The 18,680-nt window shown below is 44.7% G+C and overlaps 1 protein-coding gene across 1 annotated transcript in view; it reads right to left on the bottom strand.

The window, feature by feature from the left end:
- Positions 1 to 11,544, bottom strand: part of SLCO2B1 (solute carrier organic anion transporter family member 2B1) — a 178,420-nt gene extending 166,876 nt beyond the window's left edge. Inside the window, exon 1 of the mRNA XM_069759476.1 lies at positions 11,378 to 11,544. The gene's annotated coding sequence lies outside the window, so the exon portion shown is untranslated. The remainder of the gene's footprint in view (positions 1 to 11,377) is intronic.
- Between the last annotated feature and the right edge of the window lie 7,136 nt (positions 11,545 to 18,680).

Below are 18,680 nucleotides of genomic sequence, written 5' to 3'. Positions count from 1 at the left end.
TTGTACAGGAGAGACACCTGCTGGACTTGGAGAGCAGTGCAGGCAGATCTCAGCTGAGCTTCCTGCACTGCACAAATCGAATTTCCCAGGAAAACCCACGAGAATAGGTTATTTTAAATTCTGCCTGATCCGCTCATCTCAAATCATAGCCTTAAGACATAAAGGTCAGTCAAGCAAGAAAATTGCTAGAACCCTGAAGGTGTCCTCAAGCAGAGTCATGAAAACCATCAATCGCGATAATGAAACTGGCTCTCATGAGGACCACCCCAGAAAAAAAAAAAAAAAGAATTACCACGGCTGCAGAGGATAAGTTCATCAGTGTTACCAGCCCCAGCAAACACAAACTGGCAGCACCTCAAATAATATGTCTCATAAATAATTTCCTGGCATCAAGAAGTCGACACATCTCATCATCAGTTATCCAGAGGTGACCATGTGAAAAGACCTTTATTGTCAAATTGCTGCAAAGAAGTTGTGACTCATGACCACAGACAAGAAGAAAAGACTTGTTTGTGCAGCAAAAAAATGAACATTAGATCAGTGGTAAGTTAGGTGGACTCTCATCACTCCAGAAATGCCAAATGTGGACGCTATATGTGCTTTAGGTACACTGAGAGGCTTAGAAGTGAGGGGGCATTTGGATTTAAGAGCGTAGAATTTGCTGAATTTCTTTTGGAGGGTGAGGAGCCATTTTGCTTTTCCAGAGTCTTTGTGCTACCAGTAATATGGAAGTCCCTATTTTCCGTTAACAAATGATGGACCTGAGTGGGGACTTGCTTTTTTGTGGATTGAGTTGAAGCTTTTATTGGGAACATTTTACATAACGTTTGGGATCACATTTATCCAGCGCTCTATGTTGAGCACTTATATTGGGGTTTCAATCTAAATCTCTGAGTGACATGATTCAGGTGAAACCCCCCGGGATCCATTAACTATAATGAGGCAGCAGAATTACTCTGGTCTCCATTTGAGATTTACACGGAAACCTTGGTGAAAGTGCTCAGTGCAGAGCACAGGATAAATGTGCACTGAGCCTTAGGCTGTGTTCACACGTTGCGGTTTTTTCGCGGTTTTCTCGATAAAAACGCTATAAAACCGCAAAAAAAATGCATACAATAAGCATCCCATCATTTAGAATGAATTCCGCATGTTTTGTGCACATGATGCGTTTTTTTCTGCAAAAAAAACGCATACCGCACAAAATCCGGACATGCTCTATCTTTTTGCATTTTTTTTGCGGATTTCCCACTCCAAAATGCATTGGGAAGTGTCCGGAAAAAACCGCGGCAAAAACGCGGCAAAACCGCGGCAAAATCGCGGCAAAAACGCATGCAGTTTTCTTGCGGATTTCATGCAGAAAATGTCCGGAATTCTCAAGAATTTTCTGCATGAATTCCTGAACGTGTGCATATAGCCTTACTGCGATCTTTTGGAGGCAGAATAAACAAATCAACAGCAGGTGAAGAATTGGATTTATTTATTTTTTTACAACATTCCTCCTGCTGTATATGTGATTAGGTGACTATTTTTTGGTGCGATTACGATAGCATATTTATATCGGGTTTTCATTTTCGGCTGCTGTCACACACTAAAAGACGCTTTTTACTGCAAAAACAATTTTTTGTATCACATTTTTCCATATTTCAGTTGACAGAGTCATGTGAGGGTTTGCTTTTTGTGGGAAGAGTTGAAGTTTTTATTGGTACCATTTTCATACACATGACATTTTTGGATCGTTTCTATTCTGATTTTTGGGAGGCAGAATGAACAAAAACCAACAATTCAGGAATTTTATTTTTTTATGTTGAGTGTTGTACTGAGCCAAAGAATAAAACTTCCTTATCAATATTACAATTAGAGCAATACCCTATTTATATTGTTTTTCAGATTTTGGCACTTTTACACAATAAAAACTATTTTATAGAACAAAATTACTAGGGCAACACCTTCATAAACTAAATGTTTGGCTCTGATAAAATAAATATACCTTTACTCCCAACCCCCCCCCTCCCCCCGTACCGGCTCCATTTCCGCAGTGTCGGCACTCGCAGTCCAAGGGTTGTGACACGATGGAATGACACATGAGGCCGAAGCCCAATCAGCACTGGCATGACTGTCTCTGCCTTCGAACAAACTGAGCAGGAAGTGGGAGTAATGGCTGCAGCTGATCTTGGACTTCCTCTTCGCGCCACATGTCATTTCGCCGCATCACAGCCTCGGGACTGCGAGTGTCGACACCGCGGGAATGGAGCCTGTATGGGACACGAGTATAGGTTTACATATTTTAATCGGGGCTGTTCCACCATGTTGTTGAAACACTGTCTCCTGCTATCACAGGGTGGTGCTGGATGTTGTGGCATGCTCATAAAGTTTTGACACATTTTGGCCATGCTCACTCTGCCTTCTGAGGTGCTGGCTGAGACCCGGCTGCGTTGCCAACTTCTCTCTCCGCCTTATTCTTCCACTGAGTCCCCAGTGTCGGATGGGAAAGACATCAGAAGTTTCTCTACCAGCGTGCACTTGTATGCACGCATTTTTCAATCCCACTCGTGACGGAAGTAATGATGGCACGTTGTCCTTTTAGCGGGGATCCAACAGGGTAGTCACCCGGTAATCTGCACTGGTAACAATACAGACAACTCAGGCACAGCAGCATGTATTTTCAAATGTGTGCCCTGAGTCAACGACAAGCTGTCCTTTGCGTGAGGTGTAGTGTCTGGGTACTCCGTATCCCCCCAGCCATGCTACAGTGAGCTCCACCCTGCTGTGAATACGGTTGTTCCTCCTCCTCCCAAACTGTCCCCTGGCTGGACACCGTTGGGACAGTAATCTACCCTCTGAGCCATGTGTGGACAACAGACCTGATAACGGTGTGAATTAGCCCTTCTCCTCCTGCTCCTCTTCCTCCGGTGCCATCACCTCATCCATCATGGCCTGAATTACCATATAAGTGGTAAAAGGAATGCCGATTATGGCGTTATTAGCATTGACCATATTAATGGAATATTCAAAGTAGTGCAACAGGGCACACAGGTCCCCATGGAGGCCCTCTCATTGGTTGTGAAGTGGGTTGATCTTCATTGCGACTCAACCTTGTGTTCTGTAGTTCAACCTCCACTTTTGAGTTCCACCTTGTTATGTCACATATCAGCAAGTCAACGGTAGAAGTGACGCTGTAATGCAGATACGCGAGCAGCAGCAGGGTGAAAATTCCAAAAGCGAGCACGCACTGCCTGCACTTTCAACAGCAGCTCTGATATGTGTAGGTCGTTATTCAGGAAGCTCTGTACCACCAAGTTCAGCACAAGCAATGGATGTCTGACAAACCGGCTAGGCCTAGAGCTCCTACCAGATTATGCCCAAAACCAATCCGAGCTTGAGGTTTACCAGCACCAACCACTCATCTGTCTGATCCTGCGAGTTGTGGGATTTGCCTCCCAAACAGATGAGTTTCAGAACAGCCTGCTGTCGTTTCCCCATGGCCATGCTAAAGTTGGTGTTACAGTTCTTACTGTGACCAGATGAGGAGGCAGTGGACAAAGAGGAGTAGGAGGAAGAGGTAACTTTGTCAGATAAACATCCAGTTACCCTACGTTGTGGTAGGACAACCACTGTCCCAGCTGCCATTACATTTACCCAGTGGGCAGTTATGGAGAAGGAACATCTCTGGCCGTGCTTACTGGTCCAGACATCGGTGGTTATGTGGACCTTACCACTGATGGTGCTGCGCAGTGCACACTTGATTTAGTTGGCCATATGTTTGTACAGAGCAGTGATGGTCCTCCTGGAAAAGTAGTGGCGGTTGGGTACAACATACTGCGGGACCGTCATCGACATAATTTTTAAAAAACTGTACATCTCCACCAGCCGGAATGGCAGCATTGCAAAGGCCAGTAATGTGGAAAGCTGTCATTCAGTATCATGGCTCATGGGTGGCTAGGGGAGTATCTCACCTTTCCCTCGAGAATATGGGGGATGGAAAGCTGAACACTTCCATTGGACTGTGTGGAGATGCTTTGTGACACTGCTGTTGTTGGTGATGCTGTCACATCCTCTCTTTGCAGAGAGGCAGCTGACCCTGTTGATCATGAGGAGGAGTAAGAGGCCGAGACTGCAGCAGAAGATGGAGCAGGAGGAGGCTCAGATCTGTCAAGGTTTTTAAGGTGTGCACCTCGTGCTTGGAATTATCATACAAGTGGTGCTCAGGTTCAGAACACTTATGCCTCGCTTCAGGCTGTGATGGCACAGCATGCAAACCACCAGTTCATAGAATCATAGAATGGTAGAGTTGGAAGGAGCCTCCTGGATCATCTGGTCCAACCCCCTGCTCAAAGCAGGATTCACTAAATCATCCCAGACAATGTGACAGCTCTTGAGATATTTGTAGATAGCTTTTAAGTCTCCTCTCAGTCTTCTTTTTTGCAAGCTAAACATTCCCAAATCCTGTAAACGTTCATCATAGGACATGGTTTGCAGACCGGTCACCATTCTGGTCGCTCTTCTTTGAACTTGCTCCAGTTTGTTGATGTCTTTTTAAAATGTGGTGCCCAAAACTGGACCCAGTATTCCAGATGAGGTCTGACCAAAGAGGAGTAGAGGGCAATAATGAATTCACGTGATCTAGACTGTACAGTTAGGGCCAGAAATATTTGGACAGTGACACAAGTTTTGTTATTTTAGCTGTTTACAAAAACATGTTCAGAAATAAAATTATATATGTAATATGGGCTGAAAGTGCACACTCCCAGCTGCAATATGATAGTTTCCACATCCAAATCGGAGAAAGGGTTTAGGAATCATAGCTCTGTAATGCATAGCGTCCTCTTTTTCAAGGGACCAAAAGTAATTGGACAATGGACTCTAAGGGCTGCAATTAACTCTGAAGGCGTCGCCCTCGTTAACCTGTAATCAATGAAGTAGTTAAAAGGTCAGGGGTGGATTCCAGGTGTGTGGTTTTGCATTTGGAAGCTGTTGCTGTGAGCAGACAACATGCGGTCAAAGGAACTCTCAATTGAGGTGAAGCAGAACATCCTGAGGCTGAAAAAAAAGAAAAAATCCATCAGAGAGATAGCAGACATGCTTGGAGTAGCAAAATCAACAGTTGGGTACATTCTGAGAAAAAAGGAATTGACTGGTGAGCTTGGGAACTCAAAAAGGCCTGGGCGTCCACGGATGACAACAGTGGTGGATGATCGCCGCATACTTAATTTGGTGAAGAAGAACCCGTTCACAACATCAACTGAAGTCCAGAACACTCTCAGTGAAGTAGGTGTATCTGTCTCTAAGTCAACAGTAAAGAGAAGACTCCATGACAGTAAATACAAAGGGTTCACATCTAGATGCAAACCATTCATCAATACCAAAAATAGACAGAAAAACACCTCAAGAAGCCAGCTCAGTTCTGGAAAAGTATTCTATGGACAGATGAGACAAAGATCAACCTGTACCAGAATGATGGGAAGAAAAAAGTTTGGAGAAGAAAGGGAACGGCACATGATCCAAGGCACACCACATCCTCTGTAAAACATGGTGGAGGCAACGTGATGGCATGGGCATGCATGGCTTTCAATGGCACTGGGTCACTTGTGTTTATTGATGACATAAGAGCAGACAAGAGTAGCCGGATGAATTCTGAAGTGTACCGGGATACACTTTCAGCCCAGATTCAGCCAAATGCTGCAAAGTTGATTGGACGGCGCTTCATAGTACAGATGGACAATGACCCCAAGCATACAGCCAAAGCTACCCAGGAGTTCATGAGTGCCAAAAAGTGGCACATTCTGCAATGGCCAAGTCAATCTCCAGATCTAAACCCAATTGAGCATGCATTTCACTTGCTCAAATCCAGACTTAAGACGCAAAGACCCACAAACAAGCAAGACCTGAAGGCTGCGGCTGTAAAGGCCTGGCAAAGCATTAAGAAGGAGGAAACCCAGCGTTTGGTGATGTCCATGGGTTCCAGACTTAAGGCAGTGATTGCCTCCAAAGGATTTGCAACAAAATATTGAAAATAAAAATATTTTGTTTGGGTTATGTTTATTTGTCCAATTACTTTTGACCTCCTAAAATGTGGAGTGTTTGTAAAGAAATGTGTACAATTCCTACATTTTCTATCAGATATTTTTGTTCAACCCTTCAAATTAAACGTTACAATCTGCACTTGAATTCTGTTGTAGAGGTTTCATTTCAAATCCAATGTGGTGGCATGCAGAGCCCAACTCGCGAAAATTGTGTCACTGTCCAAATATTTCTGGCCCTAACTGTATGCTTCTGTTAATACATCCCAGAATTGTATTTGCCTTTTTTTGCTGCTGCATCACACTGTTGACTCATGTTCAGTTTATGATTAGTGATGTGCAAATATACTCATTACTCGAGATCTCCCGAGCACGCTCGGGTTTCCTCCAAGTATATTTTAGTGCTCTGAGTTTTAGCATAAGTACATGTGGGGGTTGTCTGGTTTCTAGGGAATCCCCACATGTACTTATGCTGGCTAACAGATGTAAATCATTCAGCTGTGGTGCTAAAAACTAAAACTCCGAGCACTAAATAATACTCGCAGGACACCCGAACGTGCTCGTGAAATCTCGAGTAACGAGTATATTCGCTCATCACTATTTATGATCTATTAGTATTAGTCTTTTACACATGTGCTGTTGCTTACCCCTGTTCCTCCCATTCTGTATATTGTTTTTTCATTTTTATTGCCCAGATGTAGTACTTTGTATTTTTCCCTAAAAACCATTCTGTTAGTTGCTGCCCACTGCTCCAGTTTATTTATATCTTTTTCTCTTCTCTAGTATTAGCTATCCCTCCTAGCTTTGTGTCATCAGCAAATGTAATCAGTTTACCCTCAATTCCTTCATCTAAATCATTGATAAAGCTGTTGAACAATACAGGGCCCAGGACAGAGCCCTGTGGAACCCCACTTGAGACATTCTTCCAACTGGATGTGCAGCCATTTACGACCACTCTTTGGGTCTAATCACTAAGCCAGTTATGAATCCACCTAACAGTTGCCTTGTCCATTCCATACTTAGTAATTTTTTCAATAAGGATGGTGTGAGATACTTTGTCAAATGCTTTGCTGAAGTCAAGATATACTACGCAGCATTTCCCTGATCCACCCAGTCAGTGATTCTGTCATAGAAAGAAATTAAGTTAGTCTGACATGACTTATTAGCTACAAACCCATGCTGACTCTGTTTAATACACTTCATTCTTATCCAGGTACTTACATACATGTTGTTTAATAATTTGTTCAAAGATCTTTCCTGGTATAGACGTCAGACTCACCAGCCTATAGTTCCCTGGGTCCACCTTCTTCCCTTTTTTGAAGACAGTAACAACATTTGCTCTTCTCCAATCTTCTGGGACTTCTCCTGTTCTCCAAGAATTTTCAAAGATTATGGAGAGTGGTTCAAAAATTTCTTCTGCTATCTCCTTCAGTACTCTGGGGTGTAATTCATCTGGACCTGGAGACTTGAATTCATTTATGTTAGCTAAGTGTTTTATCACTATCTTTCTGTTTATAGATATCCTGGATTCTTCCATTCCCTTAATAGGACAGTGAAAATCAGTTGATGTTACATTTCCCTTCTGAGAGAAAACAGATGCAAAATAGGAATTTAAAAGTTCGGCCTTCTCACCAGTTTGCCCTTTCTTACCATGTCATCATTTCCATCCTGTAAAAATCCTATAGCATCTTTGACTTTTCTTTTACTTTTGACAGATCCCCAAAATCCTTTTTTATTGCTTTTCACGTCTCTTGCCAGCCTTAATTCATTGTCAACTTTAGATAATCTGATTCGTGCCCTGCAGGTTCTGCAGACAACATTATATTCTTCTTTAGATATGCCTCCCTCTTTCCATTTGATAAACATTTCTTTCTTCCTTTTTAGCATGTGTTTAAGTTCTGTGTTCATCCATCCTGGTTTCCTTAAATGCTTCTTATTCTTCCCACTTTTTGTCATTGTTAACGAATCTAATTTTTCAAGATTTCCCATCTTTCCTGGACATTTCTGTCCTTAAGAATATCCAGCCATTGGATTCCTCCGATTCTCTTTCTTAGTCCCTTAAAATCTGCCTTTCTGAAATCTAACTTTGAAGTCTGAGTCTTCACAGCTCTTCCTCCTCTAGTTATCCAAAATTCTAAAATAGCATGGTAGCTACCTCCTAGGGTCCCAACCACTCTTACCTCCTCAACCATTTCCTCCCTGTTTATAAGGATTAGATCCAAGGTAGTAGATCCCCTTGTTTTCTCCCCTACCTTTTGGAAGATAAAATTGTCAGCAAGAGAGGATAAGAATAACAAATTTTGGTTTACCTGTTAGTTTTGCCTGTTGTCTTCACCACATTTCCTGCAGAAATGACACGCCAGGGAACTCTTTGGAACTATCTTTGGTGTGTTGAATTCATCAGCATGGTGGGCAACACCAGCTGCCCACTGTGCCTTTGCACCCTGCTCCCTGTTTTGCTGTGCTGCTAGGGCAAGGGTGGCCACCTCCTTTTCCTCCAAACTGCACTCATCACTAGGATGGCCTCCACTCCATGTTGGGTCTAGAACCTCATCATTCCCTGCATTGTCTTCCACCGACTCCTCAACCTTACCCTCCATGCCAGTGTGCACACTGCAGAAAGATGCTGCTGTTGGCAACTAAATCATCTGACATGTGCTGCGGTGGTCCACTGATTGTCTGCACTAGCCCTCCCACATACTCATCCTCCATCCTAACAAGTGGTTGGGCATCAGTGAACTTAGTCTCTTCCACTTGTGAGGTGGATCCAGGTGGATGGGCCATGGGACCCTAGTCTGTGAACTGCTCAAAAAGCAGAAAAAACTGCTGCATGAGTTGGGGCTCAGACTGTTTGGCTAATTTGCAAAGGGGTGAGGTGAAGCCGGATGACCATGGTCCTCAGGTGCCAACTGAGCACTTTGTGCAGTTGCATACGTGTAAGGTAACAAAAACGAACTGGAGCCACTCTCAGGGATCCAGTCTAGCATATTTTCATCAATATTTTCTTTAACAATACTCGGGCCTGCGAAAGGACACATAACGTGCTGTTGCCTGCCTGCACCAGAGAAAGGTGTTGTATTTGGGCACCTGGCAGATACAGAATGCCTATGTCCTCTCCCGGCATCGGGTACACCACCATCAGCAGATACACCAGCACCACCACGTCCATGTCCTCTATTTAAGGCTTTCCTCATTTTTTGAAAGTGGCTTTTCTCCACACTACTCACAAAGAGATGGCAAAAGAGTAGGGTTTTTTTCAACACTATGAGAAAACACAGCGGCCTAGAAAAATTATTTGTTCTGCCTGCAACTGGCAATGAGATGGCTGATACAAATTATTTATTTGCAACAATACTAGAAAACACACAGGTGTCAAGAAATAACATTTGTTTGGTCTACAAATGGCAATGAGATGGCGGATGAGTAGAATTATTCTATATGTACAGCGGTCGTACAGACACGGCTGCAGAGTACACACAGTGGCTTTTGACACAGTACTCCCACAGGTGGGAGTGCAGAGTACACACAGAAACTTAAAGGAACAGTACTCCCACATACAGGGGTTGCAGAGTACACAGAGCGGCTTTTGGCACAGTACTGTAACAGGCGGTGTGCAGAGTATACACAGCGGCTTAAAGGCACAATACTCCTACTGACCAAGGTGCAGAGTACACACAGAAACTTAAAGGAACAGTACTCCCACATACAGGGGTTGCAGAGTACACAAGAGCGGCTTTTGGCACAGTACTGTAACAGGCGGGGTGCAGAGTACACACAGCGGCTTAAAGGCACAATACTCCTACTTACCAAGGTGCAGAGTACACACAGAAACTTAAAGGAACACTACTCCCACATACAGGGGTTGCAGAATACACACAGCGGCTTTTGGCACAGTACTGTAACAGGCGGGGTGCAGAGTACACACAGCGGCTTAAAGGCACAATACTCCTACTTACCAAGGTGCAGAGTACACAAGGAAACGTAAAGGAACAGTACTCCCAAATACGGGGGTTGCAGGGTACACACAGCGGCTTTTGGCACAGTACTCTAAGAGGTGGGGTGCAGAGTACACACAGAGTCTTAAAGGAACAGTACTCCTACTGACGGAGGTGCAGAATGCACACAGAGTCTTAAAGGAACAGTAGTCCCACAGATGGGAGTTGCAGAGTACACACAGTGGCTTTTGGCACAGTACTCTAAGAGGTGGGGTGCAGAGTACACACAGAGGCTTAAAGGAACAGTACTCCCACTGACGGAGGTGCAGAGTACACACAGAAACTTAAAGGAACAGTACTCCCACAGACTGGGGTTGCAGAGTGCGCTACCTAAGGGCTTATTCACAATTCAGTATTTGGTCAGTATTTTACATCAGAATTTGTAAATAACAGGAAATCAGATGTACATTAAAAAGTCAGTGGTCAAGATTCGGGACTGGAAACCCAGAAATTTACTGTTTGGTTTCGTTCATGCAGTGTGGTCTATTCTCACTTCTGGCCTCAGCCTGTGTTATATCACCCGCAGGAGGCAGAATAGCGATGCTGCCACTAAATAGAGACAATAAGGCTGTGTGCACACGATCCGGAAGGAGCAGCACATGTCCGCTGCGTCCAAAGTGCTGCCGGCTATTGATCGCAGGTGAATCCTCTGTGATCCTCTGTGTGGATTCACCGCGCCCAATGCATTGTACGGGTGACATTTATCTTGGAGGTTCACATCTCCCCAAGATACATAGACACATGCTGCTGTCTGGAGAGACAGGCCTCATGTCCATCTCCGCGGGTGAGCCGCGGACGTCTCTGGACACATAGTGGACATGAGATTTCTTGAAATTCCATCCACTATGCTGTAACATCTGGACGCTGCACAAGTACACAGCGTCCAACCCGCAGCATTTACTGATTGTCTGCACATACCCTGATAATCTCTCCTGGAAAACAGAGGAAAAATTGATACTGCTGAAGCTGCTTGTGCCCCACAAGCACCATCAGCAGGAGACCACCACACATCGCCTCCCGAGCTCATGAGCCCCTCAGCCGCCGTCTGCTCTGCAATCTTAAAGGGAACATCCGGACCCTATAATTATTACTTATAAACAAATCTCCAGAAAATGTCACAATATAATCCTGACATTCCTCTGATTGCTGCAACTTTTTATCGCACAAAGAAACCGAGAGGCTACAAGGCAATCGTGGTAATTGGAGATGTTACAGTGACCCTGGCTGGGGGCTGCGAACCATCATCATACATGTCACCAAGACCACCAGCAATGTTGCCACCAACATAGAAGAAGCGCAGGAATGATACAACGTGATCTCAGGTGTAGCAGACAGACACCTGCAGCCGCAGCTCCTCGCACTCACCGTCCATCGATCCCTGCGATCAGTCACATTCCAAGGAAAGTGAAAGTTCTGTTCCCAGGGAGGAGACGAGGTTCTGATGCAACATTATAATTACACGGAGCCGTGTGGTTCTGTCCGGGATGACGGCCGCCGCCTCCGACTTATGGAAAAATCCACTAAGAGTTTCTGAATTTAGATCCATGAGGTTAAATAAATACATAAAACTGCGACACCCGGGCGAGAGCGAAGGCAGAACGGGCGGAGGCTGGAGCCGCTCCAGAAATCATGAGGAAAACAGCCAAGACACACAGGGAGCATTACACCCAGAACATTACACCCAGAACACTACACCCAGAACATTACACCCAGAACATTACACCCAGAACACTACACCCAGAACACTACACCCGGAACATTACACCCAGAACACTACACCTAGAACATTACACCCAGAACATTACACCCAGAACATTATACCCAGAGCATTACACCCAGAACATTACACCCAGAACATTACACCCAGAACATTACATCCAGAACATTACATCCAGAACATTACACCCAGAGAATTACACCCAGAACATTACACCCAGAGCATTACACCCAGAACATTACACCCCCAGAACATTACACCCAGAACATTACACCCAGAACATTACACCAAGAACATTACACCAAGAACATTACATCCAGAGCATTACACCCAGAGAATTACACCCAGAACATTACACCCAGAACATTACACCCAGAACATTACACCCAGAACATTACACCCAGAACATTGCACCCAGAACATTGCACCCAGAACATTACACCAAGAGCATTACACCCAGAACATTACACCCAGAACATTACACCCAGAGCATTACACCCAGAGAATTACACCCAAAACATTACACCCAGAGCATTACACCCAGAGAATTACACCCAGAGAATTACACCCAGAACATTACACCCAGAGCATTTCACCCAGAGCATTACACCCAGAGCATTACACCCAGAACATTACACCCAGAGCATTACACCCAGAGAATTACACCCAAAACATTACACCCAGAGCATTACACCCAGAGAATTACACCCAGAACATTACACCCAGAGCATTACACCCAGAGCATTTCACCCAGAGCATTACACCCAGAGCATTACACCCAGAACATTATACCCAGAACATTACACCCAGAACATTACACCCAGAGCATTACACCCAGAGAATTACACCCAGAACATTACACCCAGAGCATTACACCCAGAGCATTTCACCCAGAGCATTACACCCAGAGCATTACACCCAGAACATTATACCCAGAACATTACACCCAGAACATTACACCCAGAGCATTACACCCAGAGCATTACACCCAGAGCATTACACCCAGAGCATTACACCCAGAGCATTATACCCAGAGCATTACACCCAGAACATTACACCCAGAGCATTACACCCAGAGCATTACACCCAGAGCATTACACCCAGAGCATTACACCCAGAACATTATACCCAGAGCATTACACCCAGAACATTATACCCAGAGCATTACACCCAGAGCATTACACCCAGAACACTACACCCAGAACATTACACCCAGAGCATTACACCCAGAACATTATACCCAGAGCATTACACCCAGAACATTACACCCAGAATATTACATCCAGAACATTACATCCAGAACATTACACCCAGAGAATTACACCCACAACATTATACCCAGAGCATTACACCCAGAGCATTACACCCAGAGCATTACACCCAGAACATTACACCCAGAACATTACACCCAGAACATTACACCCAGAGCATTACACCCAGAGCATTACACCCAGAGCATTACACCCAGAGCATTACACCCAGAACATTATACCCAGAGCATTACACCCAGAGCATTACACCCAGAGAATTACACCCAGAGCATTACACCCAGAGCATTACACCCAGAGCATTACACCCAGAACATTATACCCAGAGCATTACACCCAGAGCATTACACCCAGAACACTACACCCAGAACATTACACCCAGAACATTACACCCAGAACATTACACCCAGAACATTACACCCAGAGAATTACACCCAGAACATTATACCCAGAGCATTACACCCAGAACATTACACACAGAACATTACACCCAGAACATTACACCCAGAACATTACATCCAGAACATTACACCCAGAGCATTACACCCAGAACATTATACCCAGAGCATTACACCCAGAACATTACACCCAGAGCATTACACCCAGAGAATAACACCCAGAGAATTACACCCAGAACATTACACCCAGAACATTACACCCAGAGCATTACACCCAGGACATTACACCCCCAGGACATTACACCCCCAGAACATTACACCAAGAACATTACACCCAGAACATTACACCCAGAACATTACACCAAGAACATTACATCCAGAGCATTACACCCAGAGAATTACACCCAGAACATTACACCCAGAAAATTACACCCAGAACATTACACCCAGAACATTACACCCAGAACATTACACCCAGAACATTACACCCAGAACATTACACCCAGAACACTACACCCGGAACATTACACCCAGAACACTACACCTAGAACATTACACCCAGAACATTACACCCAGAACATTACACCCAGAACATTACACCCAGAACATTACACCCAGAAAATTACATCCAGAACATTACACCCAGAACATTACACCCAGAACATTACACCCAGAACATTACACCCAGAACATTACATCCAGAACATTACACCCAGAGAATTACACCCAGAACATTACACCCAGAGCATTACACCCAGAACATTACACCCAGAACATTACACCCAGAACATTACACCCAGAACATTACACCCAGAACATTACACCCAGAACATTACACCCAGAACATTACACCCAGAACATTACACCCAGAACATTAAACCCAGAACATTACATCCAGAACATTACACCCAGAGAATTACACCCAGAACATTATACCCAGAGCATTACACCCAGAACATTACACCCAGAATATTACACCCAGAGCATTACACCCAGGACATTACACCCCCAGAACATTACACCCAGAACATTACACCAAGAACATTACACCAAGAGCATTACATCCAGAGCATTACACCCAGAGAATTACACCCAGAGAATTACACCCAGAACATAACACACAGAACATTACACCCAGAACATTACACCAAGAGCATTACACCCAGAGCATTACACCCAGAACATTATACCCAGAGCATTACACCCAGAGCATTACACCCAGAGAATTACACCCAGAGAATTACACCCAGAACATTACACCCAGAACATTACACCCAGAACATTACACCCAGAGCATTACACCCAGAACATTACACCCAGAGCATTACACCCAGAACACTACACCCAGAACATTACACCCAGAACATTATACCCAGAGCATTACACCCAGAACATTACACCCAGAACATTACACCCAGAACATTACACCCAGAACATTACACCCAGAGCATTACACCCAGAGCATTACACCCAGAACATTATACCCAGAGCATTACACCCAGAACATTACACCCAGAGCATTACACCCAGAGAATTACACCCAGAGAATTACACCAAGAGAATTACACCCAGAACATTACACCCAGAACATTACACCCAGAGCATTACACCCAGAACATTAAACCCAGAGCATTACACCCAGAACATTACACCCAGAGCATTACACCCAGAGCATTACACCCAGAACATTACACCCAGAACACTACACCAAGAACATTACATCCAGAGCATTACACCCAGAGAATTACACCCAGAACATTACACCCAGAACATTACACCCAGAACATTACACCCCAGAACATTACACCCCCAGAACATTACACCAAAAACATTACACCCAGAACATTACACCCAGAACACTACACCAAGAACATTACATCCAGAGCATTACACCCAGAACATTACACCCAGAACATTACACCCAGAACATTACACCCAGAACATTACACCCAGAACATTACACCCAGAACATTACACCCAGAACATTATACCCCCAGAACATTACACCCCCAGAACATTACACCCCCAGAACATTACACCCAGAACACTACACCAAGAACATTACATCCAGAGCATTACACCCAGGACATTACACCCCCAGAACATTACACCAAGAACATTACACCCAGAACATTACACCCAGAACATTACACCCAGAACATTACACCCAGAGCAGTACATCCAGAACATTACATCCTGAACATGATACCCAGAGCATTACACCCAGAACATTACACCCAGAACATTACACCCAGAGCATTACACCCAGAGCATTACACCCAGAGCATTACACCCAGAACATTACACCCAGAACATTACATCCAGAGCATTACACCCAGAGAATTACACCCAGAACATTACACCCAGAACATTACACCCAGAACATTACACCCAGAACATTACACCCAGAACCTTACACCCAGAACATTACATCCTGAACATGATACCCAGAGCATTACACCCAGAACCTTACACCCAGAACCTTACACCCAGAACCTTACACCCAGAACCTTACACCCAGAACATTACACCCAGAACATTACACCCAGAACATTACACCCAGAACCTTACACCCAGAGCATTACACCCAGAGCATTACACCCAGAGCATTACACCCAGAACCTTACACCCATAACATTACACCCAGAGCATTACACCCAGAGCATTACACCCAGAACATTACACCCAGAACATTACACCCAGAACATTACATCCAGAGCATTACACCCAGAACATTACACCCAGAACCTTACACCCAGAACATTACACCCAGAACATTACACCCAGAGCATTACACCCAGAACCTTACACCCATAACATTACACCCAGAGCATTACACCCAGAGCATTACACCCAGAACATTACACCCAGAACCTTACACCCAGAACATGATACCCAGAGCATTACACCCAGAACCTTACACCCAGAACCTTACACCCAGAACATTACACCCAGAACCTTACACCCAGAACATTACACCCAGAACATTACACCCAGAGCATTACACCCAGAACCTAACACCCATAACATTACACCCAGAACATTACACCCAGAACATTACACCCAGAGCATTACACCCAGAGCATTACACCCAGAGCATTACACCCAGAACATTACACCCAGAACATTACACCCAGAATATTACACCCAGAGCATTACACCCAGAGCATTACACCCAGAACATTACACCCAGAGCATTACACCAAGAGAATTACACCCAGAACATTACACCCAGAACATTACACCCAGGACATATCACCCCTAGAACATTACACCCAGAACATTACACCCAGAGCATTACACCCAGAGCATTACACCCAGAGCATTACACCCAGAACATTACATCCAGAGCATTACACCCAGAGAATTACACTCAGAACATTACACCCAGAACATTACACCCAGAACATTACACCCAGAACATTACACCAAGAGCATTACACCAAGAGCATTACACCCAGAACATTACACCCAGAACATTACACCCAGAGCATTACACCCAGAGCATTACACCCAGAACATTACACCCAGAGCATTACACCAAGAGCATTACACCCCCAGAACATTACACCAAGAACATTACATCCAGAGCATTACACCCAGAGCATTACACCAAGAACATTACACCCAGAGGATTACACCCAGAACATTACATCCTGAACATGATACCCAGAGCATTACACCCAGAACATTACACCCAGAACATTACACCCAGAACATTACACCCAGAGCATTACACCCAGAGCATTACACCCAGAACATTACACCCAGAGCATTACACCCAGAACATTACACCCAGAGCATTACACCCAGAACATTACACCCAGAGCATTACACCCAGAACATTACACCCAGAGCATTACACCCCCAGAACATTACACCCAGAACATTACACCCAGAACATTACACCCAGAGCATAACACCCAGAACATTACACCCAGAGCATTACACCCAGAACATTACACCCAGAGCATTACACCCCCAGAACATTACACCCAGAACATTACACCCAGAACATTACACCCAGAACATTACACCCAGAGCATTACACCCAGAACATTACACCCAGAGCATTACACCCAGAACATTACACCCAGAGCATTACACCCCCAGAACATTACACCCAGAACATTACACCCAGAGCACTACACCCAAAGCATTACACCCAGAACATTACACCCAGAGCATTACACCCCCAGAACATTACACCCAGAACATTACACCCAGAACATTACACCCAGTGCATTACACCCAGAACATTACATCCTGAACATGATACCCAGAGCATTACACCCAAAACATTACACCCAGAACATTACACCCAGAACATTACACCCAGAACATTACACCCAGAACATTACACCCAGAGCATTACACCCCCAGAACATTACACCCAGAGCATTACACCCAGAGCATTACACCCAGAGCATTACACCCAGAGAATTACACCCAGAACATTACACCCAGAGCATTACACCCCCAGAACATTACACCCAGAACATTACACCCAGAGCATTACACCCCCAGAACATTACACCCAGAACATTACACCCACAGCATTACACCCCCAGAACATTACACAAAGAGCATTACACCCCCAGAACATTACACCCAGAGCATTACACCCCCAGAACATTACACCCAGAACATTACACCCCCAGAACATTACACCCAGAACATTACACCCACAGCATTACACCCCCAGAACATTACATCCAGAACATTACACCCAGAACATTACACCCAGAGCATTACACCCCCAGACCATTACACCCACAGCATTACACCCCCAGAACATTACACCCAGAACATTACACAAAGAGCATTACACCCCCAGAACATTACACCCAGAGCATTACACCCCCAGAACATTACACCCAGAGCATTACACCCATAACAATACATCCAGAGCATTACACCTAGAGCATTACACCCAGAGCATTACACCCAGAACATTTCACCCAGAGCATTACACCCAGAGCATTACACCCAGAGCATTACACCCAGAACATTACACCCCAGAACATTTCACCCAGAGCATTACACCCAGAGCATTACACCCAGAGCATTACACCCAGAACATTACACCCCAGAACATTACACCCAGAGCTATACACCCCCAGAACATTACACCCAGAGCATTACACCCAGAACACTACACCCAGAACATTACACCCAGAGCATTACACCCAGAGCATTACACCCAGAGCATTACACCCAGAGCATTACACCCAGAACATTACACCCAGAACATTACACCCAGAGCATTACACCCAGAACATTAC

This window comes from Ranitomeya imitator, chromosome 3 (assembly GCF_032444005.1).
Source record: "Ranitomeya imitator isolate aRanImi1 chromosome 3, aRanImi1.pri, whole genome shotgun sequence".
In the NCBI taxonomy this organism is placed as follows: domain Eukaryota; kingdom Metazoa; phylum Chordata; class Amphibia; order Anura; family Dendrobatidae; genus Ranitomeya; species Ranitomeya imitator.
The sequence above is the reverse complement of the archived record's forward strand: the minus strand, read 5'-3'. Positions and strand labels throughout refer to the sequence as shown.